This window comes from Jaculus jaculus, chromosome 14 (genome assembly GCF_020740685.1).
Source record: "Jaculus jaculus isolate mJacJac1 chromosome 14, mJacJac1.mat.Y.cur, whole genome shotgun sequence".
Lineage (NCBI taxonomy): Eukaryota > Metazoa > Chordata > Mammalia > Rodentia > Dipodidae > Jaculus > Jaculus jaculus.
This window is the reverse complement of record NC_059115.1, coordinates 80,050,391-80,066,642: the sequence shown is the minus strand read 5'-3', so window position 1 is coordinate 80,066,642 and position 16,252 is coordinate 80,050,391. Positions and strand designations below refer to the sequence as shown.

Genomic DNA, 16,252 nt, shown 5'->3' with positions numbered 1-16,252 from the left:
TGAGGCTATAGAAGATAATAAACTGAGGACAATAGTAGTAAAATAAATGGAAAACAACAAACACTACAAAACAGCAGAACAGCAGGAATTAATTCACACTTTTCAGTGATAATTTTGATTAATACATGAAATTTCCAGTAAAAACAAAAAAATAAAAAAATAAAACCAGACTAACAAATTGAATAGCAAAACAGAATCCAAGCTAGAGAGATTGCATAGTGGTTAATGTACTTGCCTGCAAAGCCAAATGACCCAAGTTCAATTCCACAGGACCCACATAAAGTCAGATGGACAACGTGGTGCATGCATCTGGAATTTATTTATAGTGGCTAGAGGACCCTCTCTCTCTTTCTCTCTCTCACTCTCAAATAAATAAATAAGAAAAAAGAAAAAGAAAAGCAGAGTCCATCTATTACCTCATTGAAATGCCCCTCACCATCCAAGAAAAACCACAACAAAATTAAACCAAGAGGAGGTAAACAATATAATGTGCAATAATATCAAAGGAGAAATGAAACACCTCCCAACTAAAAATGCTCAGGCTCACTCACATGGGCTAGCTGCTGAATTCTTTAATACTCTAAAGAGGAATTAACATCAATGCACCTTAAGCTATTTCACAAAGTAGAAAGGGAAGGAAAACTAATGACTTCTTACAAAGCAAGTATTGCCCAGATAATAAAACTGGATAAAAATATGAGAATAAGAAAATTATAGGACTATTCCATGATGAATATAAGCATGAAAATTCTCAAAAAAACCATGAAAACTCAGTTCAAGAATATATCCCAATAATCACTCATTATGATCAAGTTGGCTTCATTCCAGGGATGAAAGGATATTTCAATATTTGCAAATCAAGAATTGTAATAATTCACATATAACTTCAAGATCAGAAATCACATGACCGTCTCAATACACGTAGAAAAGGCTTTTGACAAAGTCTAGCATCTATTTATTATAAAAGTCTTAAAGAAATGAGGAATAGGAGGAACATATCTCAGCATAATAAAGGTTTCATATGATAGATGTATAGTCAATGTTATACTAAATAGGGAAAAACCACAAATCATTTCCATTGAAATAAAAAATAACACAAAGGTGCCACTTTCTTCACTCCGTTAGTGTAGTGTAAGACTTAGCTAGAGAAATAATTCAAAAGAAGGGAATCAAAGAGAAATGAATCTGTTAGGAGGAGTTAAAATTATCTTTACATACAGATGATATGATTCTATACATGAGAGACCCTAAAGATGGCACTGGAAAACTTTTAGAACCACAAACACTTAAATGAGATACAAACATCAGTAGCCTTTTTATTTATCAATAACCAGCATACTGAGACTAAATCAAAAGAAAAAGAATCCCACTCACAACAGCTCAAAAGGGAATTATCTCCACAACAAAATTTTAAAACATAAAAAAAGAAAAGAAAAGAAAGAAACTAAAGAAGACAGTGAACAAGGGAAAGACCTCCCATAATGAAATTTTATTATCATTAAGAAATTATATTTACAGGAATATGGATATAATCAGAAGCTATAATATTAAGCAAATTAAGTTACTCTTAGACAAATGTGTTTTTTTCTCACTTGTGGATCTTAGATTTTGCATAGATACAAAAATATCATACATACACATGCAATATATAATAAGTATATATAACAAATCTTTTAAACAATGCATATATTTATATTTTTTTTCAAAGTTGAGTTACATTCTTCAACTATAATATAGGTAAATTGGAGGGCCTTGTTTTAATAGGAATAATATATTGTTAACTGTTTTAAAGAGTCACAATTTAACTATGAGAACATGAAGCCCTTATGTTCAGATCATGAGGCCACAACACCTGGGTCATTTTTTCACCCAAGAGCTTTCTCAAAAAGCAGACAAGCAACTAAACCTACAAGAAGAACCAAGATGGGCAGCTGTGCATGTCCGCTTCAACCTGCTAAATGTGGACAAAGTCCTAACATACTTTAGCTTTCTTGTTACATTAATAATGAAATGGGCTCAAAATGAGGGCCAAAAGTAGAATAAAGCATTTTTATCATGCTTGATATAGATACCAAGAGAAATAAATCCAAACTATAGGCCTTCACAGGGGACGCCTAGGAGCTGTTGGAAATGGACGTTCCAAATGTGTGCTGGTTTCTTGGAGATGTTAGGAGCAGCTCTTCATTGGAGGTACGGGGCGGGGAGAAGAAGATGTAGTTGGGGAAAGCTTATGTCTGTTCTGATTGGAGCAGACAGGGTGTATCTTTTCTGACCCTCTGATATATGTCTGTTTATGTCAGGCATTCTACATGACTGTGCTTGGATTTTTATTTAAATCCAATTAAAGTAAACACACACCAGAAGATAGTATTAAAAGAGTTCACATGCTGGCCAGAGCAGTCATTATATATATATTATTGACAACTTCTATACTTACAGACAACAAACCATGGTATTTCCCTCCCCTCCCCTGCTTTCCCCTTCACAACTCTGCTCTCTGTCATATCCCCTCCCTCTCCATTAGTCTCTCTTTTAATTGCATGTCACCTTTTTCTCTTATTATGAGGGTCTTGTGTAGGTATTGCTAAGCACTGTGAGGTCTTGCATATCGAGGCCAATTTCTGTCCAGACAGTTGTATGTAAGCAGTGGTCCCCTTCCTTTGGCTTTTACATTTTTTCTTCCACCTCTTCTGCAATGCACCCTGAGCCTTGGAGCGTGTGAAATGTTTCAGTGCTGGACACTCCTCCGTCCCTTGTTCTCAGCACTATGTTGCCTTTAGGGTCATCTTATTGCTCATCACCATCTGGAAAGAGAAGCTTCTCTAAACAAAAGTGAGAGTAGCATTAGCATATGAGTATAAACATTAAGTGTAGTGATTTCAGGGCAATTTGGTGAGCATAATATATGCATTTATACAGACAAGAGCAGGCCTTATACCCCTAAGGCTCATGACCTCCCCTGCCATAGGCTTTTGACTAGGTTTTAAGTAGCAAAAATGTATTCCCTCCCATAGAACCGGCCTTCAGTCCAATTAGAGAGCAGTTGGTTTCCCCCAGAGCCGACAGGCCACTATTGCACTCGCTCGGTCATTTGGCCTGTCTGGCCAAACTTGAGGCTCCCAGTGTCCACTGCTTTCACCACTGATGACTTCTGTCTCCATAAAGCTGCATACAGTGCAGCTTTTTCCAGCTTTCAGTTGGCTGGGTTACAGGGAGAGGGTTTTCTGCTCAACACCAGCTTGATTTCTCAGTGACTTGGCCACTCAGGCATGTGAAGTCTTCAGCAATAGGGTCTTACAATCTCTTTCTCATGGGAAACCAAGAGCCTTGGCCATAGCCTATAATGTTTTGGAGGCAACAGGGACCTCCCTGGCTAACAACTCACTGGAAGGTATCCCATCCCTGGCACTGAAAATTTTCTAGTAACAATCTATGGCTTCTGGATGTGCTGTTATTCAAGAAAGTAGATTTTCATATGTTGTATTCAGAATATCTTGAACTTTGATTGAGCCTCCCCCACCCTTCTTTTATAGTCTCTTCCCCTGGCCTCGCTTAGGCCCTTCCCCTCCCTGTAATCTGCTCTTCTACTTGCATATGTACAATTCCATCCCCCAAAGTCCTTCCCTCTCCTCCTAGCAGTCATTTTATTTCCTGCTACTTAAGATTTGCTGTTTTTCTTGCTATCATTGAGGCAGAGATGGAAAGAAACTTGAAAGAAAAGAAGAAAACAATTTTAGGACATGTAGGTGGTTTTAGTTTCATAGAAAACCAAATTATCTGCTTTTACTAGTCTCTCCTTTTTAGTTTACTGAAGGTCTTAAAAATATATGATTGGATCTTTCTCCTTGCAGTGGCTTCCCCTTGCCAAAAGAATCAAGTTCAGCCCCCAAGGAAACCTCAGACTCCCTTACGATTGTATCATTCCCTGGTTATTTCCTTCGCACCCTGGAATTTTTCATCTCGTAGACTATCACATCAAATCCAGACTCTTGCACTTGCCCTAGCAGAGAGTTGTTTCACACCTCTACTTCACTTGGAAGTGAGAATCGTGTAGAGTGTAGAATAAAACTCACCCATTGTAGCCCTGGTACATTGTTAGTGGCGTGAGACTAGACTAACTGCTTAACACCTCTGTACCTCAGTTTTCTCTCAAGTAAGGATGGCAGTTTCTATCTCACAAGAATTTGTAAAATGACAGAATGACATGAGAAAAGGAGACACGTCTACAGCGGTCCCACCCTGAATGTGCACGATCTTGTCTGATCTTGGAAGATGAGCAGGGCAGGGCCTGGCTAGCCCCTGGGTGGGAGGAAAGGGGACAATGTGTGGACACTTCTGAAATGTTACCTTGGTAGCTGTAAGGCAGACTCAGTCAGGAGGAGTTTTGCACCATCTGGCAGAAAATGTTCGGCAATACCTGGATACATTTTTGATTGTCTCAAATAAGGGATGCTTTTGATTTAGAAAAAGAAAAGGCCATAACAAAGAATTGCAATACGAACATGCCAATGGTGCTACCGTTGATAAAAGCTGGGCTGTGACATGTCTTCATGCCCACACTTGTGGTGACTTTATGAGTCACGGTTTCATTGTGGAGCTCAGGCTGACCTGGAACTCACTACGCAGCCTAGGTGGGCCTCCAGCTGGTGGCTGCTCTTCTGTCTTATCCCCCAGAGTATTGGGATTACAGGTGGTGCCACAATGCCCAGATGATTGGTTCTGACTTCTTTATTGAAAATGACGAAGACTCACAATCATGTAAGCTTCATGCTGATACAGGTTAGAAGCAAGATCTTTTTTTCCTTTTTATTCTTTTTCTGGTAGATCATTAGCTAAGGACTGGCCCAAGGAAAGAGGGATGCCACCTCATTTGCCCCAGTAGGATGAGAACCCGCATCTGATCCAGTCTCATCCAAGATGGCACAAGCAGCCATGCCTCCTGAGCAGCTTCCAGCTTCTTTCTCAGTTCAGAGCACCTGTGAGCCTGCCGGCTGTTCCCGAGGCCACCAACCAGTCACGTCACTTCCTTATGCACCTGCATCTAATGATGTGGCTCATGGTAATGGGATGCTGGATCTGTATAAATGGGTCTAAAGTGTATGTATAAGCCTCTTTGCTCTTGGTCTCTTGGGGCTCCTCTTGGCCCTTGGGTCTTGGGCTTCTTGGCCCCTTTTGTAAACTCTTGGCCCCTCTTTGACTCCGTGTGTAGGAGATTTTCTCCAACCCCCATCCAGGCTGCAAAGGGGGAGGATTCCCTTTGTCTTGAGCTTTTCTACTTGCCTTTCCCCTGGATCCTAGTAAATCTCATAATTTATGGTTTACCCTTCTCTGAGCATGCATTTTCAATTCCTTGATAATTTGCACAAGGACCTAAAGTTGGGGTGTATGTACCTGGGGTCTCCTGCACTTTTATGGACATCTAATTACTCCCTGAACTTTACTCCCATGTGAATACCAAAAACTCAAGTGATTTGTGTGACTTTACTGAACTGTAGTTTTTTACATGACTTTCCAAGGACCTTAGTTAACTAGTCACTATTACTGAGCATATATTAAATCACTAATCCTAACAAAAGCTCTACCAAGTAAATTCTTTACTTTCATTTTCGGATGAGGCAACTGAGTGAAGTGACAAAGCTGGTCTTGAACACATTCTTGCTTTAGCCAAATATGATGAAGTCCCCCCGCCCATGCTAGGCTTCCTCACTAGAAATCCCGTGAGTACCTATTTTTCAGTTTTACGAGGGCTGTTTCACTTATTTTCTTTTCATTGTCTTTGGTGGAGAGATTAAGTCTGCTCTGGGTCTTCTTACTGGAAGAACTACTGAATTTGAGATATTACACTGACCGCAGAGGGAAGCCACAGTAGAACAGGAAAGGTTGCAGGAGAGTGAACTTCTGGAGAAGTTGGCCTTTGAGCCTGCCAGTGCGTATAAACACACTTTGCACATTGCAAGGTGGTGGTTTTCACACTAATATAGTTAAGCATTGCCAGGAGAGCTTATTAATAAGTCTGATTTCTAAGCATCTGTCTCCAAGAGAGTCTAGAGAGTCTAGTCTGCCTTTTGAACAGCCCCCAGGTGACCCTGATGCTGGTGGTCCAGGTACAGGTGTTGGGGAACCCCGCTGCAAGCGCAGGGTTTAGAATGGAGAGCCAGCTAATCCCACAAGAATACTCGGGTTTTGTCTGGACATTAATTCAAACCACCTGGGTGGGAGCTTATTAGTGCTTGCCTCATTCTGGGTAATTCGCAAGCAATGGGGTAAAGAGCTTAATTGAGAGGATGAGAGGATGGGCCTTGATGAGGAGGAAGGAAAGGGAAAGGAAGAGGCGGGAGTAATTAAGGCCACCTTCCACCAGCCTGATCTTCTCCTCGTGCACAGCGCAGGGCTGTGGGGCACCTTCCTCCTCCGTCAGTGCTGCCCTAATTGGCTGCTGTGGCTATCATTTTGCCCTGAGGGAGGTTAGTAGAAACAAGGAAAGAGAAGAAAAGGATGCAAAATAGCTTAGAAAAAATTCAATTCGAGTGGAAACAAAAGAGGAGCCAAGCTCATTTCCACCAGCACAGGGAAGGCCTGACTGGACTCTTTCCTCGGGTCCTATTTCATGCTCTCTCAGCAAGCACTGCCTTCCTTTTACTTTTCCTTCTCAGTGGGACCAATACAACGGGCTGTCTGAACAAGCAGTGCTTTTATTTTTCATTATCCGCGGGGAAATCTGATGAATTCTGGCAAAACGTGTTATTGTTTACTGTAAATGATGGAGTCTTTAAACTTCTAGCTGAATTGTTTCCCTTAAAATGAGCATGCGGCAGGGGAACTTAGATGCTAAACACCTTTCTAAGAGAAGCAGTCAAGTTATTTTAATTTTAATGCCTGAGCATTATGTGGCATGTGTTAGCGATGTATGCTGTGGACAACTCACTCTTCAATGAACTGAGCAAGTTCAGCAATATAGTATAGCATAGTGATTAAGACTTCCTGGCTACGGGCGTACTCCTGCAAATTGCTGGCTCTGTGATCTTGAAGGCTGCTTTACATCTCTAAGATGCAAGTACCAATCTGTAAAATTGACATAATAATAGGACACTCTCACAAATCTCTCTCTCTCTCTCCCTCTCTCTCTTTTTCTACCTCAATGTCCATGGATTATCGTGACCACCAAATGCTTCACTCACATTAAATTAGCAATAATGTTTGTCTTAATTGCTTTCATCTTTGTTTCCCGAGCTATTACTGCTTAATATTTTAACTTCATATCTGGACAAAAATTAACAGAAAGAAAAGAAACACAAAAAGAGATACATTGAAAAAGTAAATTGTTTCCACTCATTAGCATTGACTTCCAAATGTCCATAGCATACCAAACAGGACAACAGATGAAGTTTTTTTCCAAAGAAAAGGTCACTTAGTTTAGGAACAAAAAGACACGGGAAAATATGATAAACCACTCGGTTTCTTACAACAATCACTGTGAGATGCTGTGTGCATTAGAACGTTCTTATTAGTTTTGCCACCAGTTCTAAAATGGTTTCATATTCCCAGCTAGCAAGCTCATGACTACATATGTGAAAACCGGGGGGGCAAACTGGAGTGAACATAATAGCAGGGCCCGTGGAACTCTGTGTCCCTTGGAGCTCGGCGCATGGTGGTCCTCCGAGCAGCATGGTGGTCCTCCGAGCAGCGTGCTGGTCCTCCGAGCAGCGTTCTCGTCCACAGGCAGAATCCCCCAGCGAATCACCGCAGAGCAGCAGCGCTCAGCCAGTCCAGGGTTACTAAGCAACTAAACTACTGAGGTATACAGTGAGAGAAAGTCTTTATTAGAAACAAGGAAAGAAAGAAAAGAAGTGAGGAAAGAAAAGAAAGAGAAAACAAAAAGCCTCTCTAAGCAGAACTAATATAACCTGATCTCCTTTAATTATACTTTTATAAGATATCATAACCTCATGAAAATCAGAGTAGAAATCATGGTACAATTTCAGAAAGTAACTTCAAGCATTATTTGAAGTTACTGTTAATAAATGTTATGTTTAAGTGGAATCATACATGGTATATCATTTGCTATATCACGTGGTATATCATTTCTCCATTGGATGCCTAAGTAGGAGACCATGGTCATTTGAATTGTTTTAACAACTTCATTGGCCACCTCTTAGCTTTGGGTTTTACTGTATTTTTTTTCACATTATCTGAGTAATACAGTCCTATGTCTGAAAGTCTTTTTGTTGTTGTTGTTTTTTTCAAGGCTGGATCCAGAATCGCAGCTGTCGCACTGCATTAAAGGCTTGAGTGCCAGCATGCTGCTATTGGGCGACGTGGAGGCGACACTTGGAGAGGTGGGTCCTAGAGAGAAGTCTTCCAGTCATTGGGGAAGGTCCTCAAAGGGAACTGTGGGATGTCAGCCTCTTCTCTCTTTCACTTACTGGCCACCACAAGGACAGCTCCTGCATCAACATACTCACCTTACGACAGCACGCTGCCTTTGCACAGGACCAAAGCAACGCAGCCCACTGACCATGGACTGCAGCCTCCACAAGTGAGTCAAAATAAACCTTGCCAGCCGAGCGTGGTGGCGTGCGCCTTTAATCCCAGCACTTGGGAGGCAGAGGTAAGAGAATGGCTGTGAGTTCGAGGCCACCCTAAGAATATAGAGTGAATTCCAGGTCAGCCTGGGCTAGAGTGAGACCCTACCTCAAAAAACCAAAATGAATAAATAAATAAACAAACCTTGTCTCATTATAAGTTGACTATCTCAGATATTTGCTACAGTAACACAAAGGTGACTAAGATGCGTACTATGCCTGTAAAACGTTGTGAGCCACAGAAAGCAAACCTGCCTTTGCCAGTGAGGTGACACCCTCAGACAATTACATAGCGAGCCTAATGAAAGCAGTGGTGTATGGTCCTGTTCACTAAACGCTGAACATACAGTGTCTCTCTAACTAACTCCACTTTTCTGTACCAGAGTTTCTAGAAGCAGTTCCATGATCACTTCACAATACATTACTGTCAGCCGAAAAGGCCAATGTACAAGACACTGTCTTAATTCTCACCTGCCGCCGCCCTCTCCAGTGATGTGAGATTCAGACGTAAGTCTAAGGGATGACCCAATGACCAAAGCCACTGACTACCACCCACTCGGTACCATTTTTCTTGCAAATTTCTCTATGTAAAATATGGAACCTGGGCGTCTGAATCTCTCCATCCATTGGTCACCACATGCATTATCACACCCTACTCCCCAACACGCGTCCTTTTCATGAATGAAGCACTCTAAGATTTGGCATGACTCTTCCCCGAAACCCTGGGAGACCACTCATTCCCCAGGGCTACCAACAGTGAGCCTGCTGTAGCGGGCTTGCTTCCTGATTCAGACAAGACCACAGTCGCTCCACGTGGGTACAGGGAAGTGGCCCACAGTGCCCATCTTACCTACGAGTGCTTCATCACCCAAGCAAAATACCTATGCAGTTTCTGAGAATTTATCATTTTATCTAGGAACGGTCAGGTTCTTGATACATTGGTATCCCTTTCAACATTTTGATGATTTTTTAAAACTTCGTAAATGACTTTACTATTTAGTAATGACACTCAGTGACAGATCATACGTGTGTGTGTGCACATATATGTGTTTTGATTACATACACCTTCTCAATATAAAAACATACAGCTGTTACCTCAAAGGGAATAAGAAATAGTTTAATCGAGAGCCAAATAGGAGTGGCCATGGTCCAAGAACACAGATTCAGGTTCCCCCATATTCCATATTCCAACATATTAAAATGTTTATAAAGACCAAATGAAAGTTGTAAACCAAGCCATTGTTCAAGTATGCTGCTGGAACTGCCAGGTAGGTGGGTCACAGCAAAGCGGGCTCAGGGGCTGTGCAGCGATCCTCTTAGTCTTAGCACTGATGGAAGCCAGGGCATCTGCTCCTGTAGTCCAAAACTACGAGGGTTTGCCTCATCATCTGATAGTCACAGGATGTTGAGTCACACACAGAAGTAGGCAATAAATACAGTAATTAATTGAAGGAACTACAGATAGTCCAAAGATAATCTGACTATGGACTTGCAACATTCCACTCTTTCCACACTGAAATTCCAGTCAGTTTCATAGTTTTGCAAGATGGGTCCAATTTCCCCACACCCTGGAACTTGAGTTTGCAGATTATAAAATTAAAATACATTTAATTTTAGAATGCTAACAGTATACTATAAAATAAAATGAAATTCTTCATCATTCTTATAAGTGTAATGGAATAAGGATCACAGATTAGTTTGCTCATTTCTTAGGATGTCTTTTCATTTATTTAGATCTTTTTAAGATTGTTTTGTTTTGTTTTTCAAGGTATGGTTTCACTCTAACCCAAGTGGATGTGGAATTTACTACGTAGTCTCTGGGTCTCAGGGTGGCCTTGAACTCATGGTGATCCTCTTACCTATGCCTTCCAAGTGCTGAGATTAAAGATGTATACAACCATGCCAGGCTTTTTACAGTATTTTTAAAAATACATTAATGATTTTATTTATTTGCATGTGTGGGTGGGAGGGACATGTCAGGGTCTCTTGCAACTGTGAAAAGAATGCCAAACACTTGCACCCCTGCTTGTGCCCCTTTGAGGTCAGGTTTTACAGGGGTAGTTGTGGACTTGCACCCAGGCTGTATGCTTTACAATAATTGTACTGCTGATCCTTCTCCCTGGCTCCCTCTTCTTGAGTTTAAAGTAACTATTACTGCATTTGTTAGTAGCTGCATCATTTTGTTTCAGGTTTAACATGAGCTTATTTGTTTGATGTAAATTATATATATATTGTCTAAATGTTTCAAAAGCCAAACTTTTTCCATAACATAACAGAGTCAAACAAGTTTGTAATACATGATATATGATAACAAATTCTATACATTAACCAGAACAGTCCTATTTGCAATCCAATTTCTTTTGCAAGAAATATCAATTTCTATTCATAAAATCACAATGTTGAGTCATTACATTTAAGGTTACTCAAGAGTTTAATGGATTACTCACTTTTATATTGGTGATTTTAGCAGGAGATTCTTTATCTAAAACACCTCTTAGGACAGGTTTCAGGAATATTTATTTTTTGTTCATTTTTTATTTATTTATTTGAGAGCAACAGACACAGAGAGAAAGACAGATAGAGGGAGAGAGAGAGAATGGGCGTGCCAGGGCTTCCAGCCTCTGCAAACGAACTCCAGACGAGTGCGCCCCCTTGTGCATCTGGCTAACGTGGGACCTGGGGAACCGAGCCTCGAACCGGGGTCCTTAGGCTTCACAGGCAAGCACTTAACTGCTAAGCCATCTCTCCAGCCCCAGGAATATTTTTAATAGAGATTATTTTCCTCATAACTTTGTCTTTTACAATTTTAGAGTCATTTGGGCCTGATAATGTGAAATTATCTCAAATTAGAGATTTACAGCAGAACCAGAAGTATAATTAACATACTTTGATAATATAATTTTGTATTTCACAAGGGAAAGACTCAATAAATATTCTTATTTTTCTTACAATTTTATTGATCAATACTATATGTTGATTAACTCAGATACACTTTAATATCTTAGGCCAATAATTTAATTAAAAGTTGATAATGTTTTAGCAACTAAAACTAACATGACAAGAATATGAAGGCAAGAATTTGATTAAACAATGGAGGCGTTGCCTTCAACAAGCATCCCCAGAAGCTATGCTGACCTTTAATGCCTAACATTTGTCCTCATTAGAAGTTAGAGTAGATGAGCATGGTCGGAGGCTCCTTGCATTGTGACACTTTGCTTTACCCAGGATAATAAATGTCTGCATGGTGTGATCCACCAGCACCTCTTGTCATTGAATCCTAAGTTCACTTCTACTCTCCTAACAGGAATCTTATGAACTAAGCTACTGTTATAGAAAAAAAAAAAAATAGCCATGTAGATGTGGGAAACAGGAAGAAATTTTAAATTTCTCATTGTGAGTAGAGTTATCTAAGATTCATTTTGGTTTTCTCGAAATGTATTTCTTATTACTTCATAAAAATGTATTTGAACATATTTGTACCGAGAGTCTCAGCTCTTCTGCCTTCTTCATAGTGTATGTTGTCCATAGTATATGTTGCGAACAGATGCATCAAGTTGCCTCAGGTTATAAGATGTATGTAAATTACGGGGTTTGGGCTGGAGAGATGGTTTAGTGGTTCTGTGCTTGCCTGTGAAGCCTAAGGACCCTGGTTCTTAGTTTGATTCCCCAGGACCCACGTTAGCCAGATGCACAAGGGGGTGCATGTGTCTGGAGTTTGTTTGCAGTGGCTGGAGGCCCCAGTGCACCCATTCTCTCTCTCTCTCTCTCTCTGTCTCTCTCTCTCTGCCTCTTTCTCTCTCGGTCTGATGCTCTCAAATAAATACATAAAAATATTTTTGGAAATATTATTTAAAAATACTGGGTTTGAAGAAATAGTTCAGTGGTTAAAGGTGCTAGCTTGTAAAGTCTGATGGCTCAGGTTTGATTCTCCAGTACCTATGTAAAGCCAGATGAACAAAGTGGTGCATGCATCTGGAGTTCATTTATAATGGCAAGAGGCCCTGACATGTCCATTGTCTCATTCTCTGCCTCTCTTTATCTCTCTCTGCAAACAAATAAATAAAAATATTTATAAAAAAATTATTTAAAAAATGAGAAACCATTAAGCTCTATAAAGACATAGTAAAGTAATTTAGCATGAAATTAAATATAAGGATACCTACTGCACTGAAGATGGTAGAAAATAAGAAGACATTTTTACATTAGTATATATTACATATTTTGAAATGTCAATTATCTGTCTTATACACAAATAATTTTATAGTTATTTATAACATATAATAACAAAGAAAGCGAAGCCCAAACAAAATGCAAACCTATGAATTTTCTGACGTTTCATTTCAGTGTTAAATGGCCCAGCTCTCAGCTCTCTTGCCTTGACTGTATCTCCTGATTTGCATTCAACTCAATTGGCCGTTTACTGGTACAACAGCCCCCCAGCCCTGCAGGGGCGAGCGCGGGAGCGAGCGGGCCGTCACAGCGTCGCGCCCCGACGTGAGCCTGCCACCCTCGCCAGGACCGGTGCGCTCAGGTCTTCCCTTCTCTGTGTCCTCGCCACTTCAGCACGTGCTGGTGGATGACACGCGTGCAGACATTCATCTCCTGGGAAAAGCAGAGTGTGTCGCAATGCAAGGAGCCACTAATCCATAAGGAGCTCCTTCCAGCAGCCTCCCCTTTGCAAACGAGGTGCTTCTCATTCTTGGCATGCGACTTCTCCTTCGTGCTCTTCCTCTCTGTGTGGCTCTCATCTTGTGCCACTCCAACCTGCCAAACCTCTGGGTGTCTGCCTGGCATTCATTCAGCAAGAGAAAGAATTGATTAGTTCGGCTTGTCACCGCCCTTACTGAAGAGCTGCTTCAGTGTCTTCTAAACAGGCTGCCTTTGTACCCGACATTGGTTCCCGGTGCCATGAACTGCAGCCATGGCGAGTCGCATGGCAGAGGGCATGAGATTTGATGCCCAGGGAAGCCCCCTGCAGCTGCTTTTCTCGTCAAGACCTCCATGCCCATGCCAGCCAGCAGAGTGGAATGGACATTTTGATATGGGAAAGCTTTAGGGTTTTATTCATGTTCACTAACTCTTATTCTACCACAAACACTAGTCTTGGCATTGGTCACTGAAATGACGAGAGCATCATAGAACACAGCTCAAAGCAGCCTGTGTTGGCAGCAGGATTTCTTGGCCTTCACCCCTCAAACACCAGGGTGTGACTCAGTGAACAAATGGAGCTGCTGGGATGGTCTGTGTGTCCTGAGTTTCCTCCCTCCCCCAGTCTGTGGACAGCACATGAGCAGCTGATGAAGACTTCTTGGCCTGGTCCACCCTCTCGTGCTTTGAGGAACTGCTCTCTCCATCAACGTCATCGCCTGGAGGACTACAAGCTCCCAAAGGGTTTCTCCAGTGCATGCTGAGATGCAGCCTGAATTCTGTCCCTCCTTGTCTTGACTCCTTGCAATGAACACCCTGGCAGCTGCTGATGCCAAGAATAGCAGCTGTGCATCCTGCCAACAATGCCGCTGCAGCTGCTTCTGTTTCCAGGCCATGGCCATGGGTACCTCTGGAAAAGAGGCCATGAGATCTACCTGGCCATGCCAAAGACATAAATGTCCCGCCACAATTTCAACAAGTTCTATTTCTAGTAATTTTCCTGCTTTCAGTACCAGTACTCTGTCACCTCACTCAGGGCTACAACTGATGCCTATGAGATTGATGTCTTGTACTCTTTTTAAAAATTTTATTTATGTATTTACTTATTTGAAAGAGAGAGAGAAAGAAACAAAGAGAGACTGAGAAGGCGAGCAACAGGGCCTCTAGCCATTGCTAAAGAACTCCAGATGCATGCACCTCCTTGTGCATCTGGCTTTGTGTGGATACTGGGGACTCAAACCTGGGTCCGTTGGCTTTGCTAGTAAGTGCCTTAACCACTAAGCCATTTCTCCAGGCCAGATGTCATGTATTCTTAATATCCTAGAGAGGTCTGAGGAAAAAAATGCTTTGTTAATTTTATTTGTTCTTTCTTTAAAACTAAATCTTTCTTCCACAAGCCCAATCATAAGTCTGTAGGAGCTGGGCCCAGGGCAAAATCTAGGTGACAAGCTGCATTCAGAATCACATACACTAACTTCTGTACAGCTCTTCTTTTCTTTGGGATGAGTTTTCTCCTTCAAAATTTATTAATTCCTCATAGTGAAAGCAATAAGGTAGCTCCCATTTCAAGAGAAGCAGAGTAATTGGCTATTATAGCTCCCTTGTCATATGATTGGCTAATTTACCGGTCACTGACTTTAAGAAAATCCAAGAAGGACAACTATGGACTTTCTAATGTATATGATTGACATGAAGAAAAGTTAGAATTCTATTAGCTGAATTATTACAAGTCTACAAAGATTAATATAATGGGGAAAGAGGAATCCGAAGTGGTACAGTCACTGTGCAAAATAGTATGGAGGTTTCTCAAAAACCTAAAAAGAAACCTATCGTATAACCCAGCTATTTCACTGTTGCTTAGCCATATTTGTTGTTACTGTACTCATAGTAGTTCAATAATGGAATCAGCCAAGATCCAATAACTGGTGAATGGATTATGAAGATGTGGTATATATGCACAATGGTTTTATTCAGCTGTAAAGAAAAATAAAATTATGAATTGCAAGAAAATGGGCAGATATGGAGAAAATTATACAACAAGGTAACCCTGGCTCATAAAGACATGTGTGGGTCATGGTTTTGAATATTTAGATTGGTTTATAAGTTAAAGAAAGCATCAATATTTGAAGCCAGGAAGCTAGAGTGAGGCTTAGGATAAGAGAATGGGCATGCCAGGACCTGTCAGTGGCTGTGAACCAACTTGGGATGTGTGTGCCTCCTTGCGCAAATGTGTGACATTGCAGCTTGTGTCACTGCGTCTGGCTACATGGGAACTGAAGATTCAAACAGGCATTCTTGGCAAGCTTGCCTTCACAGGCAAGTGCCTTAACTGCTAAGTCATCTCTCCAGCCCTTTTGTTTTCTTTTTTTAAGATTGGACTAACACAAGTATATAAGCCTTTCTGTCTCTTAAATGATGTGAAGATCTTATAATACCTTTTTATTTCTCATTTCAAATGTTTCAGAAAATCTAGCATTTATTCACAACTCTCTTAGCAGCCACAGCAGAGAAAATGGTAGAGCAGTGTGGATATAGATTGATCCAACTTGCTTTTCTGCCAAAAGTCCCTAAAGAAAAATGCTATATGATCCTGCACTGCCCCCACCCAATCTGGAAAGATTCATCCCAATGGTAAGAACCACAAGATACTTTCTAATGGAAAAAAATATAAATGAAATATACAGTATGGATGAGCAGCTAGAATTGGGAAGATAAACTGAAAGACACAAAGAAAGAGGGAAGGATGGCTCTGTGACGAAGCAGAACTCTAGAGAAAGAAGGATGAGTTTGGGAAGTGAGAAAAGTCATGGTGGAGAGAGTAGTGATTGAAAAAAGAGAGAGAGAGCCTATATCAGGAGTATGGTGAAGTGGCTAGGCTAGACATCAGTTTATGAACTTCTGAGGGGAGTGCTAACAATTTCCTGGTCCATCTTCAGTGGCTGTTACCAAAACGGGTGTCAGACGTGACAGGTATAAAAGGTTTCAGTAGGCGTGTAAATTTTGCCATTGTCTTGCTTCCCACT

The 16,252-nt window shown here is 41.0% G+C and overlaps 1 long non-coding RNA gene across 2 annotated transcripts; it reads left to right on the top strand.

Moving 5' to 3' along the window:
• The first annotated feature begins 5,612 nt into the window (after positions 1–5,612).
• Positions 5,613–14,247, top strand: LOC123454831. 2 transcript variants are annotated; one of them, XR_006633500.1, is made up of 3 exons: positions 5,613–5,717; positions 8,246–8,336; positions 12,927–14,247. It is a non-coding gene; the product is annotated as an uncharacterized LOC123454831 (long non-coding RNA). The 2 variants fall into 2 exon arrangements; XR_006633499.1 differs by lacking the exon at positions 5,613–5,717 and adding an exon at positions 6,040–6,104 and having other exon boundaries at positions 8,246–8,536; positions 12,927–13,005.
• The last annotated feature ends 2,005 nt before the right edge of the window (positions 14,248–16,252 follow it).